The sequence below is a fragment of the Harpia harpyja genome, chromosome 16, assembly GCF_026419915.1.
Source record: "Harpia harpyja isolate bHarHar1 chromosome 16, bHarHar1 primary haplotype, whole genome shotgun sequence".
NCBI lineage: Eukaryota > Metazoa > Chordata > Aves > Accipitriformes > Accipitridae > Harpia > Harpia harpyja.
The window spans coordinates 18,931,094-18,946,178 of record NC_068955.1 but is presented as its reverse complement, the minus strand read 5'-3'; the positions used below and the strand labels follow the sequence as shown (position 1 = coordinate 18,946,178).

Here is a 15,085-nt window from a genome sequence, read left to right as displayed (position 1 = left end):
GCCCATGTGCTCATCCCATTCCCAGCCAAGTCCAGCTCAGCCTTTCACTGATCCTACTCACCTTCCACATACAAAACTCCAGGACATACCTGTGGTTGGCCCACTCAGGGATCCTTACATACAAGGAGTTATTTCCCTGCAGTTACAAGTGCTAAGTATTCATTAATAGTTGCATGTTTTTGCTGAGCCACCCAACAGTTAGACCCAAAAACGTAAAAGAGAAATGACAGATAGGTTTCTCTGAGAATGTTTGTATTAATTTGGTAATTTTCACTCTTCTTGACATTAATATAACTATATGACTACAGCATTCCTTACAGCCCTGTTTCTGAATAGCACAGTGCCTGTGAAAAATAATCTAGTTTCTAAGCATTGTACAAGGTAAGGTGTTTCTGATGAGAACAAAAAAAAATGTACTCCATAGACCCCATTAAAGTTGAAGAGCAATACCAATGCCCTAAGAATTCTTATCCTATTCCTGTATTCAGCAATGTCACATAATAGAATAACAGATACACAGGAAAACAATCTGAAGCCTGCAAACCTAACCTGGTCTCTCTAATGCACGTACCTTTTTTTGTGGTGGTGGTTTTGGTTTTTTTTTTAAAGTGTTAGTCATCCAGAAGGCTATCAGTGGACAGGAACCTGTCGACTTACTGCAGGTTCTCTAAAGACTCCCTACAAGAAGGGAAAATCATATAAATATATTAAAACTCTGGAGGACACTGAACCAACAAAAGGAATTAGCAAGACCTTGGAAAGAAGTTACAGTATTTGTTTCTTAAGTAAACTAATTTTAAAAGCCCTGAGCCTAGAGAATCTCCTGTGTAAGAGCAGAGGGAAATAATGCAGGTTCATGTTTCATTTGAAATATTTTAAAACTATTTGCCCTATTTTCCTCAGTCACAGCACCCCATTGGGCACTAGGAATAAGCAAGATGTGTGCAAGAAGAGAGCAATGGAAATGTCTGTGGTCCATCTGCTTACAGTGTTTCTCTTGCAAAATGAGAGATAGGGTAGTAATCAGGAGATGCTGAAATCTAGCACAGAATCCTCTGGACAATGCTGCATATGTAATACAGCTCTCCACTCGACTACAGGAATTAGCTACAGCTGCCCTAGCAGCTTGAGATCTGTAGATGAAGATGAAGAGTTCTAGAAATCTGAGCTAGATTTCATTAAGGTATCTGAATAGGAATCAAGAGAGATGCATACAGTTCTTTGGTAGGTCATATGGGCTCTCATCTCATTCAGCTAAACTCATCTTGAGCAGTAAATTAATACTAAATTTGTGTTTAAATGTTGATTTGTGCAGTGTAAATCTAATGCTGATTTCAGGGAGCTTTGCACCATGAAGATGAGGATAATGAATGTATTTTTGCTGCCCTAGCCATTCAGGATGTAAATTCTAAAAGGAGGGATTTTTTTCTTACCAGTGTACACACTGTACCTAATTTTATTTTGGCTTTGTTCATGTTCATTTGGTGGGATTTTCATGAATATTCTAGCAGGCTAGTCAAGGAACAGGAATGTTCACCTACTCATTGAATTTGGAGTTTGATCCAACTAACACTAGAAGTAATGGGAGCATTCAAGGCACCCTTATGCTTATATGCAATACTGCATTCACAGAACTTCAAATTTAGCAGCCACTTATTCACATTAAAAACTTAATTCTGAGATTTTTGCATCCAGTTAGGAAACAGAATTTTAATGCCTGACCCATTTCGTTACTCAAAACAGCTTAAATATAAATTTGTACAGGCTAGATATTTGCAATGAATAAATCACAGACCAAAAAATTACTTTCCAAATCATTTCTAATTATGAAGAAAATCATACTTTGCAGCCAGAATGGAGGTGGAGACTCACAGAATAAAGTACTGGTTACAGTCCCTTCTCCCAACTTTGTATCCATGTCAGAAATTTCCCAAAATAGTGTGTTGTGTGAAACAAATTTATCTGTGACGTTACCTCATTGACTGCTATTTGAATTGCCTTCCATAGCATTACACCAAAGGTGAATGTAGTCTTACATCTTTTCATATATTCTATTCCTAGTCAAAATACCATAGGAAGACATTAAGTAGAGTGCTGTAGCACTGACTAGGGGAGGCCAAACAGAGGGAAAACATGCCTTTGGGAGTTGGCAGAGAATTCACTGGGACAGGTAAAAGCTTAGAAGATTTTGCAAGAGTAGAAGCCAAAGACTATGAGAAATTTTTTTTGTTTGTTTATAAGTACTGTTTTCAATAAAAATTTCAGACTAGAAATTAAAATTTAAACAATGTAAGTGCCTCAGAGAACCAGGCTCTAAAGCAGTCCCTTAATGGGACTCCAGCACAGCCTTTATTTTTTAATGTGAAGAAGGGAAAGGATTTGTCATTAAAATTTAAAAATAATCAAAATAAAAATCCTTTTTGTTTTTGTGGGCTGACAGTGTTACTAAGAACAATTGTGTTCACTTAATGGGTGTCCCTTGGTAAGGAGAACTTCCTTCTGTGTAACAGGGGTTAGACTCAAATTTAAGCTTGTTTTGGCTGTTCTGTAGTCTATATTTTTTCAATCAATTATGCAGAACATCACGTCTGAAGTATCTGCTCTTTAACAATTACATCTTAACCATTAGTATGTGTGTAAGCTCTTAAGGAGTCACTGCTTTTAGAACATGAAATAAGAAATGGCATGCGAGACAACTGCATCAAATGGATGTGATCTGGAAGACCAACACTCACTGTCTTTCCTATTATTTGCTGTGTGAATGTCCTGGTTTCAGCTGGGATAGAGTTAACTGTCTTCCTAGTAGCTGGTACAGCGCTGTGTTTTGAGTTCAGTATGTGAAGAATGTTGATAACACTGATGTTTGCAGTTGTTGCTCAGTAGTGTTTAGACTAATGTCAAGGATTTTTTAGCTTCTCATGCCCAGCCAGCGAGAAAGCTGGAGGGGCACAAGAAGTTGGCACAGGACACAGCCAGGGCACCTGACCCAAACTGGCCAACGGGGTATTCCATACCATGTGACATCCTATCTAGTATAGGAACGGGGAAGTGGGGGCAGGGATTCGCCGCTCGGGGACTGGCGGGGTGTCGGTCGGCGGGTGGTGAGCAATTGCACTGCGCATCATTTGTACATTCCAATCCTTTCATTATTTCTGTTGTCATTTTATTAGTGTTATCATTATCATTATTAGTTTCTTCTTTTTCTGTTCTATTAAACCGTTCTTATCTCAACCCACGGGTTTTGCTTCTTTTCCTGATTTTCTCCCCCATCCCACTGGGTGGGGGGGAGTGAGTGAGCGGCTGCGTGGTGTTTAGTTGCTGGCTGGGGTTAAACCACGACAGTGAAGTACAACAAACACACTTTAGCATCATACAGAACACTTCTATGCTAGACAGTTACCCAATTCAGCACAAACATTGAGAAGACATAAAATTCCCTCTTCTGCTATCCAAACATCAACGTTTTCTACGCTGCAGAAGGTTGTGCAAAGAAAGGAAGACATTACCCGTTCTTTATCCTCCTTCTTTTCAGTCTCCCTCAGCAAGCTCATCACTGTAATAAGTAGAAACATACAGAATATAAGCAGGAGCTGCTGCCGTTGAGGAAACGAGTACATTCATAAAGGACAAAGCAAAGCCATCCTGTAGGAGGAAACCCTGGTGCTGGAGGCCCTGAACTTCAAGATCAAGTCTGTTAATACAGTAGGGTACCTCTTAAACTGAGCCTTTAGGCCCCGTTACTACCTCTATGTCAGTAATGAAAAGTAAATGAAAATAAATGCACAAGCAATGCTCCTTGATCCACACAAGGTTTAATATATGCTGATGAGCATCAGTATTTCCAACAACAAAATTATGCCTTTCTACTCATCACTGGTGGACCTTGTTCTCACAATATTGCTACTTATTTTGGTAATGAAAGTCATTTGAAAGTTGAATCTGAAAGTGAATGTACTGTGGTGTACACAGTGCATAGTTGCCATAAATTTAGCACACAGGAATTTATTTCAGCAGCTACAGCTTTCAGTAGTTCATCAGTTTTGTTTTGCATGAATGTAATTTACCTTTTGGCCACCAAAGGCTTACAGTGCAGGTCTTGTATTGAAACAAAACTAGTACTGTAACAGCACTCACATCATGCTCCTGAAAGGGAGGGGTAACCCTCATATTTATTCCAAAGTTTTCCAAGCAGTTAAACTCAAACGCAGATGTATATCTCTGCACATTTTTAGAGCAGTGTTAACATTCTGGTTGCACAAGGCTAGTAAAATTACAGTTTCAATAATGCAGCTGTAATTATTTCTACAATACAAGGATGCATAGTCTCATCTTTTTTTTCCTCTTAAAAAAAGAAACCACAGGAAGAGGAAAGGCTATTGAAATGCTATCATATTGTATAGTCACAAGTCTAAGGGAAAGAGAAATGCTGTGCTCTAAAATGAAATAAATCACTGAGTTTCAGAGACAGTCTTATCCATTGGAAATAGCCACAAATGAAGGAGAAGACAAAAAGACACTTCAGACCTTGAAAGTCCAGAGATTTGCAGTGTTGTTTGGATTTATCAGCTTTCAGGAAGAAGGACCCATTTCATTAGTGGAAATTTTACCTTACTAAAGCATAGAGAATCTGGCCAAGTTTCTGCTATGCATGTTAGCTTCTTTTATAAAATATGGGCCAGCCTGGTTTTTGTTGAAGTCATTGGGATTTTTGGCATTGATTTCAAGATGAATAGCCCGTGGGTGCCAAGCAGAGAAGGCAAGGGAAAAGGCATACTCCCTCTTACCAAAAGTACAGTTCAGATCAAATGCTGTGAGCTTCAGGGGTGTACTTCCTGATGCTCTCTTCATGCTTTAGACATTTCTGTTCACAATAACCAACTTCTTCTATAGTTAACTTTACAACTACATTTCTGTTTTAGAGAGGAAATCTAATACTAACCACGGAATCCTGTCAAGAATTCAGTAAATCAAGTGACTTTTTATGGCATTTTACAAGAAAAAACTATTCAGGTAAACTGACAAGTCCAAATAGGAATAGGAGACTCCAACTAAGGCGTATGTTATGAATCATAGCCTACTACCCCTGCTGGGACTGAGAGAGAATCTCCAACGCAAAATGAATTTAAACCAGTTCACAGGGATTCTTAAAGTTTTGCTAAAAAGAGAAGCCAAAATACTGACAGCTTTATTAGAGCACATAACTCAACATAAGAACCAATGCATTTTAAGACTTCAAGGGTACCTTTCAATATGAATCTAATTCCCTTTAAGATACTGTTGAGTTTCCTAAACGGTACTACATCTTGCGAAAATGTCATAGGTGTTTATATTTTCATCAGAATGAGGTATTTTGCCAGCTGGGCTAAAAGTTGCCTCTTCAATAAGTATTCCAGCAATATAGGCTGAGTTTCAGCATCTTTTTGTCCATTTGGGATTGCTAAGAGCCTTGATACTACAGTGTTCAGGATCATCTAAGAATCTACAGAGTTATGATAACTTTGTGTTGTGAGACCTTTATATAAAACAAATACAGCTAAAACATTACACTTCTTAGCTTCTCTTTACGTACCAGGTTCTTTCTATGAACATTGTGGAATTTTGCTTAAGCAATCTTCTACAACTGTAAAGAATGAATACATCAGAGATATTTATAGAGATATTTATGGTCTACTTTCTTTCATGGTGCATGTGCACATACATACATGTATTAAAAATATTTTGATCTTTTAAGTCTCAAATATTTGATAGAGCACTAAGCACTTTTGTGGCCATGCAAGGAGTGCAAAGTCAATGCTGTATGGACCCTTCTGGACTAAATGCTTACTGCACATCCATATGCAAATGAGTGGTAGAGGAGAGGCATTGGACTTAATGTTCTACATAACTTTGCTTAGGTCTGTGTTTCTTTTGTGTTTTACTTGCAAAAAAAAAAAAATTTTGAAATAGGCTTCCGGCACCATTCATACATGTCCCATCTTATCTCTATCAAGTAAATGTTGTGATAGGGTCACATAACAGATTAATTTGTTTAAATCAAACAGGATAAATATTTTAAAGTATAAAATATGAATGATGCTTTACTGTTACAACGATGTGATAAGTTAATATGTTTCTTATGTAATCACAGAAAGAAAAGATTATCTGCTGTCCCAAATATACAGAACACAAATAATTTTTAAAATCTGAATTTACTACCAGCTTTAGTGTTCTAGTAAGGAAGAGGGATTCTTCCTTCAAGATTGCTTCTTTTAGATTGTTTATATTCTAGTGAGTCCTCAGAATATTACTGGAATGAAAAGAAAGTCATCTCTCATCAAGGATGAAAGATCAAGTATCTTAACTAAGTTATTCTATTAAATGTCTCCACAGATACAGTGGACTATTTTAAGCCCACCGAAGGGCAAAAGCTGTACTCAATATGATGCAAAATAGAGGTCCAGGCTAAATCAGGGCAAGTTCATTGGCATAGGAGACATTCCTCACTGCACCCAGTCACACAAGTTTTTTTGATACTTGAGATGTTCCTCTTTCCCTGTCCTTTACCACTCCTTTTATATCCCCAGCTGTCTCCTGCTTCACTAATTGTTTCATTTGTATTTTATTTTCCAGAAATTTGAAGAGTACTGCAAATAACATCCAAGCCCAATCTAATATTATCTCTGTCATGAAAACATCTTAACAGGGATACGTGACAGTTTAATTGATTTTTTAAAAAACTAGCAAAATAGTAGCAACATTGTAACATTATGTACAACATGGGAAAGTAGTTGCAGGTTTTCTTCTTCGATTTTTTTTTTTTTTTTTATGCTGAAGTGGCAGGAACAGCAGCTGACAGAGCTGCATACTTGCACTTGCTTTGCATACCCTCCAAGCCCTCCCTGGCTTGTCCTTGTTATAACTACAGCCCCATTAGCCTCCTAACTAGCTTTATAACCAAGGCTTTTCATCAAGCAATATTGGTCAAAGAATTAAGGTCAGACTGGCAGTTGCTGACCTCTTTATATTCACATAATAAATCCTGATTATTCTAGAGTTACATTTCATTTATATAACCTCATTGTTATATACTTTACTGGGCATTCACACCTAGCACAATATTTTGCCAACTGTATGAAAATAAAATAAATCATAAGCTTAGCTGTTGTGGCACCAAAAAAAAAAAAAAAAGAGGAGAAAAAAAGAAAACAGTAACAGGCAAGCAAATGAAAAATGGAGATGATAGCTGTAGACCTAGCTAAAAACATTCACTGTAACACAGTGAAAACAATGAAATAGAATTATTTTTCCTCAGCAGTTTTCTGTAACAAGATACCTGTTATAGATTCCCCAAAACAAATCAAAAAAGTCTTAGGATAAGAGTGTTTCACTTTATGTTCAATGAAAATATTCACTTAAAATACTCACTATAGGTATAAAAACTGTACCCTGAAGTAGCAGGAACCACCTAAAGACCCATCAGTTGAGAAAAGAAGTAGTCTGTATTCTCAGAAACGACGACTATGGAGAGAACACCATGCCCATTGTCTTGCCACTTCCCCACACAATCTCCAATATTGCTAGGAGATAGTATTAAAACTGATTTTAAAACTGTTTTCCTGTCGCTCTCCATCTGTCACAAAATTTGCCATATATCAGAGATACAGGCAAAGTGCTGCTGAACTTCAAGAGCTTTCTCCCATAACAGCCCCTTAATCCAGTACAGATGAGTTTGCCTGTACAAACTATTCTGAAGCTTCTCTAGTTTGTGCCACAGACCAAACTACTGTCAGTAGCCTAGGGGGAAGAAGACAAGACATGCTGTCTTCACATTTTCATTTTTGATACAATAGAGCTGGGCTTAAAATCAAGCACACTATGGCATTTAATTAGAAGCTTTTGAGTAAACAAATATTCTCTTAAAAAATGAATGCTTTTTGATAAATACCCATCCTATTGAGTACTTTTAATAGGAACTTTTAAATGACAATAACATTTTCATTTGTAAATTTATTTTTTGCTCTCCAACATTCAACTCTCAGCGAGCTCATTCATCACAGAAAGCCAAGTTATATGTTTAAGAATGCTACAAACATTACTATTTTTCTTCATTTCCATTCAAAATTTTGCACAAGGGTAAAAGCAAGTCTTTCCAACTTTGGTAGAAGCTTTTTCTCTTTTGTTTTCTTCATAGATATATAGCCTAGATAGCTAGCAATTGTTGGCAATTATGATTCAGTTTTATATAGCCAAAGAGAAATGCAGTCAAATACCTTATTCTCCTGGGTTTGTTACATAATATCTTCTTTGTAAATGGCTTATCTTCATCTCCATAGCCTTCTATGACCAGTGTATTCCCATTACATTTTAAATTTATAAACAGAAAATTTTCTTCTTTATCTACCTGAGGTCATCTCAGCTCTCTTTTTCTCTGTCAGTGTAGTCTGAGAACTTACACATCACTTCTGCTTACTTAAGGCCCAAACATAGTACAAGCTGAGAAAGTCCTATGCTCCAAAAAAAATCTGTTTGAAGGTGTGTCCTAGGAAATCACAGAGACAACTAAAATCTAGGCAGTTTTGTACACCATGCAAAGATGATGACCTTAATGATTAATTAGCACACACTAAATTTGCAGCTGTAGGCATCAGAACTAGAGTTCAGAATGAACCTGATATTACATGACCTAAAAATAAACATATCAGTTGGGAATGCCCAATGTTCTAAACTAAACTTGGAAAAAGCCAAGAGGTAGCAATTTTGCCAAAAATGATTCAAAGGAGTGGGTGTCATGGGTCACAGAAGAACATTAGTCAGCAGTGCCACATTTAGGGTGGTAAAAAAAAAAAAACAAAAAAAACCCCCAAAACAAACCCCCAAAACCAGTACACTGGGATAAGCATAAACAGGAGTATCATCAGAAAGACACATAATAGAATTTTTACACTTCACTTTGCGGTATGGCCACAACTGGGATAAAGTGTCTGGGCTGGGGCATCACATTTGAATAGAAAGCAGCCTCCATTTAGCCCACTGGAGAACATGAAGAATGATCTGGAAAACACATTCTCTGAAGAGAGACTGAAAGAACTAGCGTTGTTTAGTCTAGACAAAAGATGACTGAGGGGAAATATGAAGGCTATATTCAAATACACGAAAGATAGCTCTAAAGCAGAGAGGTATAATGGTTCTCCTTGTCCACTCTGGATGGGACAAAAATGACAGGCTTCAATTGCAGCAAAGGAGATGTAGGGAACACAGTCTTCCAGTAGTGATGGTAGGCTAGTACCTGAATAACTAGGAACTCTGTGGAATTCCCAAGCCTGCTGGCTTTTAAAGCAAGCAGTTTAGGTATAATCAATCCAACCTTGAGGGTGAATCTGTCATCTAGCCCATAGCAAAGAACATATTTAAGGTCCCTTCTGATCTTACTTTTAATGAGTATTAATGGCTGCACACACACATCCCCCAGTATTCAAGAGGGTATCACATTGTATCCACTAGCTGTGGTGTAATTAACAACAGAGAGCAAGGCAAGGGCGAGTGAGGCCTGGTATGATACCAGAAAGAGCTTAAAGTGAGCAGTGTGCTGTTTCAGGCCTTGTATTCACTGCCCTGCACAGCTGCAAGTACCCAGCTAAGTTATTCCAAAATCCCCAAAGCACATTTGGAAATACATGAGCACTTCATTGATTGTAACTGTGATTGAGAACAACTTGTCTGGGATTAAGTCCTTATACTGAAACTTTGCTTAATTTTTTGGTCCAATGGTAATTTTTGAGGTTTCTTCATGGTTGGGTTAGTTTTTCAGAGGAATCTATCTGCTGTCTATACATGAGATTCCTGCATGTGTGCGTAAAGAACACAAATTCTCATTCTAATAGCACACCCATAATTTGTCTACTACATTTTCAGTGAAGCCTCACAGCTTTCGTATAGAACTACAGCTTTGTGACTGCGTGGTTTATTCTTCCTGGGTTCAACAAACTTGAAGCTATGTTTCAGATTTCAAATCAGCAAGACAGCACAAGTCATCATGGTGAAAGTTTGGATTTTGCTACCTGGAAAATGCTTCTAAAATAAACTTTTAAGGTTTCTTTCCTTGTCTCCTATGAAATGTTTAAGGAAAATCCATGTGCTTCTTTTGCTTGAAATTAATTTGAAAAATTTAAGAGTCCATTCTGCTTATCCACATTTAGCATAAAACCCACAAGATCAAACAATTAGAATTGCATCTTAAATACATGTGTTTGCTAAATGAATTTAAATGTAACCTTGATTGTCTCCTCCTTTATGTTTGGATCCTGACTGTGTAAATAGTGCTTAGATCAGGGCATGAAATAGTGCCAATTTCATCCTGCCTTTAGTGAAATTATCACGATCCTACCAATTTAAGAGTAAAATAAGGTGCACTATTTACTGTTTCCACACTTTGTGTTTTACTCTTTCAGTACGACACAACTAACAACAGAATTGTACGTTACCTCACACAAACCCAATTCTTAAAGACTAAAGGACTTACAAACTTACAGTAATTGCCTTAAAGGCATTTTTATTTCATGCTTATAAAAGATTACCTTGGCTTTGAAAACTTGATGCCACTATACAAGGTTATTTATTTACATTCTTACTTAAAATTAAATTATATTTGTGTATGCAAATGCACTATGGGGGAGGGTTTAAAAAACTGGCAAATAAATCCTGGTGCACTCAGAGGTGGAAATTATTATCCATTTATCCATAATGATTAACAGTTAAAATGCACTCTCTGCTGTTCCCTGTGTCTCAGTAAGAACAGAAGCTTTTGTTTTCCTGAAATAAAAAGCCACATCTCTTTTTACAGTAAATGCTTTAAAAGGGGGGCATGTCACTCTCATGGCACAAAGCCAGAGAAATTTAAAATACACCCATCACATACTAAAGAGTAAGTTAAATCCATAAGCCTTGTTTATGAGACATTAACACAAATATAGGTTGAAAAAAATATGAAATTATACTTTCCTGATATGTATTAACTTGCATGGGGTATTGCAGAGGGGGTACACACAAGCTTTAAATACCACCTCAAAAGTCTGGGTGTTGAAAAAAGAGCATGATAAGCCCTTCCAAGGGCGGGGACAGGCCTCAATAAGATGGCACAATATCACATATTTTAGAAGCAACATTTTTTGGTTGGCCAATATGTAAGAATAAACAAATTTTTTTAAAAAACCTGAAAAATGTAACCAGATGACTTTGGAAGCATTTAACCATCCATAAGAAAAACAAAAAATCCCGTTACCAATAAAAATGAACCATCAGACAACATTAGGGCATATCCACTTGCCCAACTGGTATTATAAGCATCTCTTGGCACTAGCAAGGAAGAGAGGATGGGTTTGATTTGGTTTTCTTTTTTTACAGAATGATTTTGCCTTTTTTTATTTAGGCTTCACACTTTTCCTGGGGCCTCTGGGCTCCTGTCCAGGCCAAGATACTTCACAATTGACTTTGATTTTCTGAGGTAAGTGATCTGTCACTTTCAGAGCAGTTATAGGAGGGGTCAGAAGTGAGGTGGCGCGGTATGGCCTCACTGGCTCCTGCCTCTCTGACATTGTACAAGCTAATGCAATGTGAAGTAGCACGTCTAAATAGCCTGTCAAACTTTTTTGATGTTAGCAAACCCACAGATGGGATTCATTTCCACACTGTTCAAAAAACGTAAATGATACAAGGACATTAAAGAGCATTAAACTACTTGATGACATTCTGGTCACATTAATGAAAAGTGGCATTTATAAACTACTACAAAAAGGTGGGGGTTGGGGGAAGGAAATGTAAAGGGAGAGGAAAGGAGAAGTAAGGAGGTGAAAAGGAATTAAAATCAATCAAAAAAAAACCAAAGGGACCTGGACAGTCTCTGGACATCATCAAAGAAATTAGGACCTTAAAATGAAATAAAACCCAGAGAGAAATTTTCCGTACATGTGTGCACGTGTGTGTGTGTCTGTGCTGTTGCTTGGGTGTAAAGGCTGCACCCAGGGACCTCTGAGAAGGAAGTGTCTGTTTAGGTCTACATTTGTATCTGTTCACTCATAGTGGTTAGTAGCTTCCTACTTAAGGCATCCCATCAATGGCAGTGACCAAAGTGTTGCTGAATATAAGAAAGGGTATCAAAATCCAGCCTCACCAGCTTAGTCCCACTCAGCTCAGGCCTAATTTGGCATTTAGTGACTTATACAAAAACATCTCCCATGTCATCCAAGAGCATGAGGTCACACTATAGCCTATAAAGCCACAAGGGACTCTAGCACGCAGATCAAGAGGGTAAGAACTAATGGCAAAAAAACATTTGGAGATTTCCGAGATCCATTTCTGCCACTTCTACAACCTATTAGGCAGGCTCAAATAATGATTGGGACCCATCTGGGTATAAGGGTTAAACAGTTGCTGGTTCATCTGCTAGAGCAGCAGAGGCCTTGGAGCTGGCTGCACCAGGATGCCAGCCTTGCTGGGAAGAAGGGCAGACAGGAGACATGCTGTGCTGGCTACGCCACTGCCACTAGCAGCCGCAGTACATTTTTTTCCAGCGTTTGCGGTTACATTAATTGTTAACGACAAAGGCAACCTTCACTCTGTGTGGTTTCCTGCCCATATTTGGATCCTTTACAAGGCCCCCCTTTTTCTTCCTCTCCTCCCCCTCCCATCACCCCTTCCCTTTCTCTGATAGGAAATGCAACCCAAGATGTGTGAAAAAACAGTGCGCATATTGTCATTTAATTGGCCCCTTGCTCAGGCTCATCGGGCCTCAGCGCGTGTGCTGTAGGGTGTCTGCTCCACAACAGGAAAGAATAAACCCAGACTCAAATCATAGGAAATTCATCAAATATGCTTCTTAGAGTTCTGTCTTTCAAGGTCTGTTTCCCTGCCATATGATCTCTATAAACCAAATTACTGCTGGCCTGAGTACAAGACTGGAGGCGCCTAGGGCTAACATATAATGAATGCCAAATGCATGTGACAATAGACTGATCATGGAGAAGAATTGAAAATTTTTTAAGTAGTTCTTTTATTTCATTTATAAAAAGCAAACTGACTACACTTAATACATTTAAAAGGAGCCAATCATTTCCCTGCATTTCCAGACCTGCGTAACAAATCTTTTAGATCAACCCCATTAAACAGCTAGGACACAAGATACTTTTGAATAAGGCTGAATAAAGTATAGAATAGAAAATAAAATTAAAAATATGTCATTTTAGTTTGGGAGGAATGTATACGTTATTGAATTAGCTCAATTTTTCCTATTACAAGCCTTTGCGCATGAAGATTCTACCCTTCAATTGCAACGCAACAAGAGGGTAAACTCCTTCTGCTGGGAATGTATCATCTCAAAACCGTTGCATTCTAAAAAAGTGAGAAAGCTGCTTAAAGGCTAGACTGATGTAAGATGAATTATTTTTATTAATTTGTGCAATTAGCAGTCAACCAGAAATTTTTATCCCTGTGTTGCCAATTATTCTAAATAACCTAACAAGTTCAAGTGTTGCTATTGCAGGATCACAGGAAATGTGAAATCTCCAGAAGAAAATACATTATACTCTCTACTATAGACAGAGGGTAATTAATATTGCTTTTTACGTTTTAGAAAATACTGCGCTTAGAACTGCAAGTCAACTAACAGACCGTCTATAACCTACAAATGCTTCCATATTCACAGACATCAGCAGTCTTAAGAGTTACAAAAAAGTAATAATGGATACATATTAATAGATGACATTTTGTCCTTCAGGGAGTATATTTTTTAAAAGGGCTAAGGCAGCAACAGTAGCTCCTCTAAAAACTCTAAATGCTATGATTGTTTTTTATGAATTACAGTGCTCATATTAATTAAGGAATGTTTGGTATATATAAGTATTTGATATATACAGCCAAAGGAAAAAATAGCCTGTCTTTTAAGTTGACATTTAAAAAAAAAAAAAATCATGTTGCTGTTTGAAGGTTTGGAACTGGTTAAATACAAGATTATTTTAACCACATTTCAATGAGGAACATGAAATATGGTCCATGAGGTCATGCAATTCAGCAAAACATTTTTTTCCCCTTCCTTTTTTTTCCTGGCTAAATAGAAACAAAAGCAAAATTGCCAGAATACCTCTTTAGTCATATTTTAATCAAAGTGCTTAAGAAAACTGCCTGTAGTGAATAAAAAGTTGCATCCCTAGGGCACTCTGTCGAAAGAATCTAAAGAGGCATTGACCTACTCTTGAGAGCAGTAGCTGTGTTGGACACATCAGGAAGACACATGGACACTTAGGTCTCAGTCCTTATTCTGGAGAGCTGCTGCATGGACTGAGGAGATGAGAGACAGGAAAGAGAAGAGCTTGCAGGAACAAGACTGTAATTCTGAAATCTAACTCTAATATAAGTTTATTAGATGGAGCAGAGCAGTATTCTTTTTCATAGGTATTGTGTGTATCTACATTGCTGCAGAGAGCAGGTTCTGTTCTTCTGTCGTGTTAATCAGTTGGATATAGCTCTACTGACATTAGTTAAAATTAACCAATATGAAGCCACCAGCAGTGAAATGTGGATCAGTGCTAGAGCCTGTATTTGTAGTGTTCTTTTAAAGCACTATGGGAAATGTTTGCTTTGGTGTGTGTAAGCAAAGGAGAAGCTTTTTCAAGTAACAAAACAACAAAATCCTACTGTCTCTGTTTTCAAGTTGAACAAGTGAAGAATTATTCAGTTTCAGGTATTTATTCCTTCTTTAACCTGGTCAGAAAAACAGGAACTAGCAAGTATAGAATATTTGTCAAATACTTGTTTCTGATTTCTTTATGCAGGATGCCAAAAAGTACATGTATGCAAACGACTAGTCACTCTGGACTATAGTGACAGCCATTACATGATTCACAGTCTTCATATTTCCCACACAGCCATTTATATACCAAAAGGAATATCAATGAGCTGCTTATATAAAACAATGCAAAACAAGCCAAAAAATGACTATAAATTATATTTTTTAAATGTAACAAGAGAGCAAAATACTTTGGATGAAAAGTTGCTCTCTCTCACAAAATCCCTTCCATAATTTTAAAACAGCTTTGCTTCCTCCTTGCTGAAAGCT

At 37.4% G+C, this 15,085-nt stretch overlaps 1 long non-coding RNA gene across 1 annotated transcript in view; it reads left to right on the top strand.

Annotated features, from left to right (window-relative positions):
- The window catches only part of LOC128152739 (uncharacterized), a 73,731-nt gene that overhangs the window by 48,472 nt on the left and 10,174 nt on the right, over positions 1-15,085 (top strand). Inside the window, exon 2 of the long non-coding RNA XR_008238743.1 lies at positions 11,405-11,479. This is a non-coding gene — a long non-coding RNA (uncharacterized LOC128152739). The remainder of the gene's footprint in view (positions 1-11,404; positions 11,480-15,085) is intronic.